The sequence below is a fragment of the Balaenoptera physalus genome (assembly GCF_965194825.1).
Source record: "Balaenoptera physalus genome assembly, chromosome: 18".
Taxonomy (NCBI): domain Eukaryota; kingdom Metazoa; phylum Chordata; class Mammalia; order Artiodactyla; family Balaenopteridae; genus Balaenoptera; species Balaenoptera physalus.
Window position 1 is genome coordinate 33,814,116 of NC_138899.1, and position 6,000 is coordinate 33,820,115.

Here is a 6,000-nt window from a genome sequence, read left to right on the forward strand (position 1 = left end):
GAGCCTGCGCGTCTGGAGCCTGTGCTCCGCAACAAGAGAGGCCACGATAGTGAGAGGCCCGCGCACCGCGATGAAGAGTGGCCCCCGCTCGCCGCAACTGGAGAAAGCCCTCGCACAGAAACGAAGACCCAACACAGCCAAAAATAAATAAATTAATTAATTAATAAAAAGAAAAAGAAAAGAAAGGCAGAATGATATTTTATCCTGATATCAGAAAAACACTTTTCCTTTTGGAGGGTGAGCTAGTTATAACAATAAAAAGTAAAATTAATTTTGCACTTAAAAAAGTCACATAAAAAGGAGAACATTTTGGATTATATTGTTTTAAATACTCCCCCAAAAGAAGAATAGAAACTTAACTGGAGGAAAATAAATATATTTCCCTGTCACTAAATGATAGGAAAAATGTGTAACATGAATGCTCTTAAGAGAGACTTTGGGTTACGTGATGTTTAACGTCTTCCACTAGCTTTTGCAAAAAATACAGAGTGGCTCTCCAAATGGATGAATGACTATTCTTCAGAAATGACCTTTTATAAAAGCTGGGGGCATAAAATAAAATCATAATTCAGTGAAGGCATTTTTCCAGAAAATAAGATAATATAGTCCAGGTATATTACTTTCAGATGCCCTCACCTAGGTCAGTAATAGCATTTAGAGAACTTCGGAGGAATAGAAAGTTAACATCACTTAGACCAATGGTCCTTAAATATTTTCTGCCCCAATCAGTGCTGATAACCCAACAGGCAGAGCATAGGAGAAAGAGGGAGAGAAAAAAGAAGAAAAATCTGAAAAGATACTCTTTCAATTTCTATAAACATGTATATTCTGTCATTCTGAACAGTTTCATTTTTTATTTAGATTAGTAAGATTATTTTAATTTTGAGCTAATGGCAGTGGGGACCACAATATTTTCAATGATTTGGAGGACTCTTGTGGCCCCAACGAACCTAAGGAATAGGATTCTTTCCTATCAGAGGGAAGGATTGAGAGCTTGGGATTAGCAGATGCAAACTAGTATATATAAGATGGATAAACAACAAGATCCTACTGTGTAGCACAGGGAATTAATTATGTTCAGTATCCTGTGATAAACCAGAATGGAAAAGAATATGAAGAAGAATATATATGTATAACTGAATTACTTTGCTGTGCAAGAGAAATTAACATAACATTGTAAATCAACTATACTTCAATAAAGTTTAAAAATATATGTGTATATACATAAAGAACAGTAGTTCTGAAGATTTGATTCTTGACTTGGGAAGTTAGGGCTGGTGTGAGCTTGGAGAGGCAGGCCACGAGAATGAGAAAGGGTAAGGTTGGGAGGGATGGAGTCACCCTGAGTATCTGATTTTTAGCAATCAGGGTAGAATCTGCAAAAGCAAGGTGATCTTCAAATGCTTTACTATGCTGCCACCCTCCCTACCCACTTTATAAGCACTGGTTTCCTCTCAAAAATCAGCATCTCTACTGAGCTTTCAGCAGATAGTTTATCACAGTCAAATTAAAGCTGAATTTGCTCATGAGGGCCTCAAGTGCATATCCTCTGAGCTATTGATTAAATAAAGGTACACATCCCTTACTTACCAACTGTTCAAGTAGCAAATTAGATAAAGCTTTGGAAATTTAGGAGTTTCACCAATATTCTTGCTCAGGTAATGGAAAATTCACTGTAGGTGTGTAAAATTTTATGTCTGGAAAGGGCCATGATTCTTCTCAAAAAAAAGCTTTAACTCTTCTGAAATAAATACCTCAAAGAACTAATACCCTCCACATTCTATGCCCTAAAGCATAGATAAATTTTGAACACCTTAATCACAAAAAGGAACAAAAAACAAACAAACAATAAATCCCAATAGGTAGAAGAAGTGATTTTGAGTAAGACTTCATTCTAATTGATTTGCCTACATGAGTCATTTGCCAAATTCACCCTTTGGTAGTGAACTGGAATCCTCTATGGGGGTCAGAACCTAGGATTTAGAAACTCACAAACCTAGCTAGAATCTTTTCTTAGATAGGAATACAGTGTGTTCCTATTTATTATTTCATCTTCTCTACACTGAGTAAAGCAGGAATGTCAAATCAGGAAAAACTGTCCTGGAGTAAATACTGGAAGAAGGTGGACAGATTTTGTGATTCTTGTCACCATACTGAGTTTTATTTTCATACCACCCTTATACATGAATTCATGCTTGCATGTGTAATTGAATAACCCCATATTGCTGTTAAGTACTTTTGAAGTACTTAACACTTCAAAAGTCAGAATTAATGCTGAATTTAAAATGAACAGTATTAATAGAGCTATTATCATTTCCATACTATGGATGAATCCAATGATCACATTTATATTAATATCTGCTACTCACTGGGTTTTTTTGACAGGAAAACTTTATCTGGCAAAAATAAAGGAATTAAATAATTACTGTATCTGTTTTCTATTCATGGCTGTGGTCTTATTACAATATGTATTTTCTCACAAGTATCAAAGTTGGAAAGGAAAGACTGTGACACAATCTCTATGAAGACAGGAAGTATGGAAGAAGAACTTGTGATTTCAGTTTGTTTTAAAGAAAGGGTTCATATTTTCTGTGCCAGTCTCATTTCCCTGTTTTTGCCCCCTTTTGCTAAGTTTCTGCCTCTTCTCCATCCAGTTGATTTCTGGCATCTCTTTCCCTGATGTGAGTGGAAGCTTGTGGTTTTCCAACACCCATTCTGATCCTGAACACATCTGCCTGCACTTCTGAATTGGACTCTGGTCCAGTCCCCCCAGATTAGTGAGTCATTTCATGATGTTTCCATGACCTCTATAAATCTAGAGTTGTGGTGACAGACCCCTTTCTTTGGGAGGGCTTTACTTGGGGCTGAAGCTAAACTCTCTCTCATCCCTTCCTCCTTTCCCAGATTCCATCCCTCCTCACATCTACAAGCCACACTGGCTAACTCCTTCCTGAGAAGAGACATTATGGAAGAAGTAGGGGAAATCTCTGGACAGGGAAAAAAAGACTTAAGACAGATATGTGAAAATCAGTTAAAAATAGGATTTCCTAATTCTAGTGGGAGAGGTAGACAAGGAACTTGAGAAGGTCAAGGAGTGAGCTTCAGAAGACACACAGAGTAAACACATTGGGTTATAGAAATATTGAAAGGGGTCATTTTGTCAAAACTACAGTCAAGAGTAATGACTGTAGGATTGGCAGTTATAATAGAAATGGTTTCTTTATTGACTTACATGTATCTAGTAAACAATATTTTAAAGACAACATTTTTATCATCTACTTTTACCTCCTGTAATGATTATTTTCTCTTTCCTTACAATATGTGTGATTGGGGAAATTCTATAAGTGAAGCATGCTTTTTTCCTGCTAGGTCAAAACAAAGCATTAGAGTAGCCTCTTAATAAATGTCAATTACCTTCCCTTTCTCCTGAGCCTGGAATTATGTTAATAATGTTCTCCTGAATATTTATAGACTCATAGAATGTTTGATCTAGAGAGGAATTTAGAGATAGTCTCACTCAACTCCCTCTAAGAAAGATGAAGACATTGTGGCCCAAAGACTGGAAGTGGCTTGTATGAGGTTGCCCAGCAACTTCACAGTACAGACAAGACCAGAAGCCAAGTGTTGGCGAGAGGGAGCAGCATGAAGAAAGGCTCTGATTTAGGGAGATGACACATTCCTGGAAACGGAAAGAACTGTGCTTCTAGGCTGAAGATTTAGGTAGGTGTCATATTATACAGGCTCATAAAGGCCATATTAGGAACTTACGGAGTAATGAGAGACATTAGATGATTAAAGAGGGATTATGTTGGCATTTTGAGAAAGATGCATTCTTTTTTCTGTATTATTTCCATTGAGTAATAATATCCTCTACTTCTCAAATGCCCTTACTTTCAGTTCTGGATGCGATGCTGGTCTCTGCAGTCATCTTGCAATGCCCTTGTCCTGATGACAATTTCTCCCTCTGCAGCTCTTCCACCACTTCTATTTCTCCTCCAAGCTAGAACACTCTGCTTTTAGGTCATTTTCTCCATCAGTTTAAAACAGAGATATAGCTTTTCTTTGCCTAACTTCTTTACCTCCCCAGACTTTTCTGTCTGTTCCCATTTCTTGAGTAATCATGCTTCACTTCAGAGTTTTTGTTAGGTTTCATCTAGTCCTTAGACCCTTGACTAGGAATGGATAAAGCGTCTAATACCTTCATTAATTGAACTCTGAAATGCACACTTTTCTGTGAATATCTTCCCCAGATCAAAAGATAGGGAAAAACTCTCTTTGTCTATCAGTGTAGAATTTGCATATCTAACTTTTTGTGGGCATTTACCCTGGTGCTAAGTCCTGACCTTTGCATATTTAACAGCAAGGTGTTTATAGTAATAGTTTTCTTTCTTCGTACAAGGTTCACAACACTTTCACTGTCACACCCTAGAAGGTTTAGATTTCATTATTTTAAATCTCTAAAGGCCCAAATGTAATACCAGGATTAGAGAAGGCAATTAGCATTTACAGAATAGTTGCCGTATAACAGACACTGTGCTATGAAGTTTCCTCATCAGGATGAGTTGAGTCAAAGTGGAATTCAGAATCTAGAGTTTGGCAAAATGCATGAGCTGGTGATCCTTCTAGGTATCTTCTTATGAAATAAGTACACAATGGAACTTTTGTATTTTGGGTGAAGGGATGCAGGACTGGAGGTGGGGAGAAGGAAGATGGGAAGAGAGAAGGAGGAAATGGATGATGATTGGGGAATTCATGGCCCCCCTCCTCTATTAGCTGGAGAAACTTGTTCTGCGGCTTAAAGAAGAGGTGGTTTAGAAACAATATGTGCAGAAGTTGTACTTGTGAAAGTAATTTTATTCTGGGCAGGAAACAAAAGCCTGCTTCAGAGGCTTGCATAATAAAGTATGGCCCTAAATTGGGAAGAAAACCATTTGCTTCCCAACTCTATCACAAACCATAGTGTGGCTGGAGAGTTTGGGAAAGCTACTAGCTGAGGAGGGCGGGGTCTGGAAGACAAATCCTCTGAACGAAAGGAGGAACAAGAGGTCATGATGAGGTTCCATGGCAAGAACATGATGTAAGACAGAGATGGAGCACACATAAATGACTGAGAGGATATTGAGGAAAGACTCTGGTCATGCAGGTGGGCTCCAGTAGGCATAAATTTTAATACTATCTCCAAGGAATAGGATCAGGTGACATATATACATCACCATTTAATTCCTTAAAGGGTCTTTTGAAAATATGTTTATTATCCTCATTTCCAGATGAGGAAGTAAATACTCAGATTAAATAGTTTCTCAAGGCCGCACAGTTCATCAAAGGTGGTCCTGGTGTTCTAACTCCAAGCCTTGGTAATACCCCACACTGATGTTCCTTAGGACCATACACATTGCTTCCTGAGTGCTTGGTACTTGCTTTCCTATGGGTTCAATATTCCAGGTAGGGGTACCCAGAATAGAGTAAAGGGTACCCAACAGCTCAGAATATTTATTTATTCATTTATTTATCTGCTGAAGGGCATCAGAGAATCGCTGGAAGAGTGTAGGCTTTGAAGGCAGGCATACCTGAGCTTAGATCCCAGCGGTGCCATTTACTAGATATAAGTTTTTGTGAAAATTACCTTTCCTCTGTGAGCTTTGGTTTCCTTGTCTGTAAGTGGGAATAATAATACATTCTTTGAATACTGCTGTGAGGCATAAATGAGTTGATAAACCTATATAGCTCATGTTACAGTGCCTAGGACATAGTAGGTTCTCACTTAATGATAGCTGTTTTTATTATTGGCAGTTCCTGAAGTTTTGCCTGAACCTCTTGTATCCACGAGAGAAACCATGTGGAAAATGTCAGTGCAGAATACCAGCAGATCAAATATTGGTGCTGTCAGTTCTTACTTCATTTTACATTTTTCCCTAGCATGTCTTTTTTATTTTTGCTTCCATATATAAAATAACATATGGGAGTACATTGTCTTGACTCCTCCTGCTAAGAACCAAACCA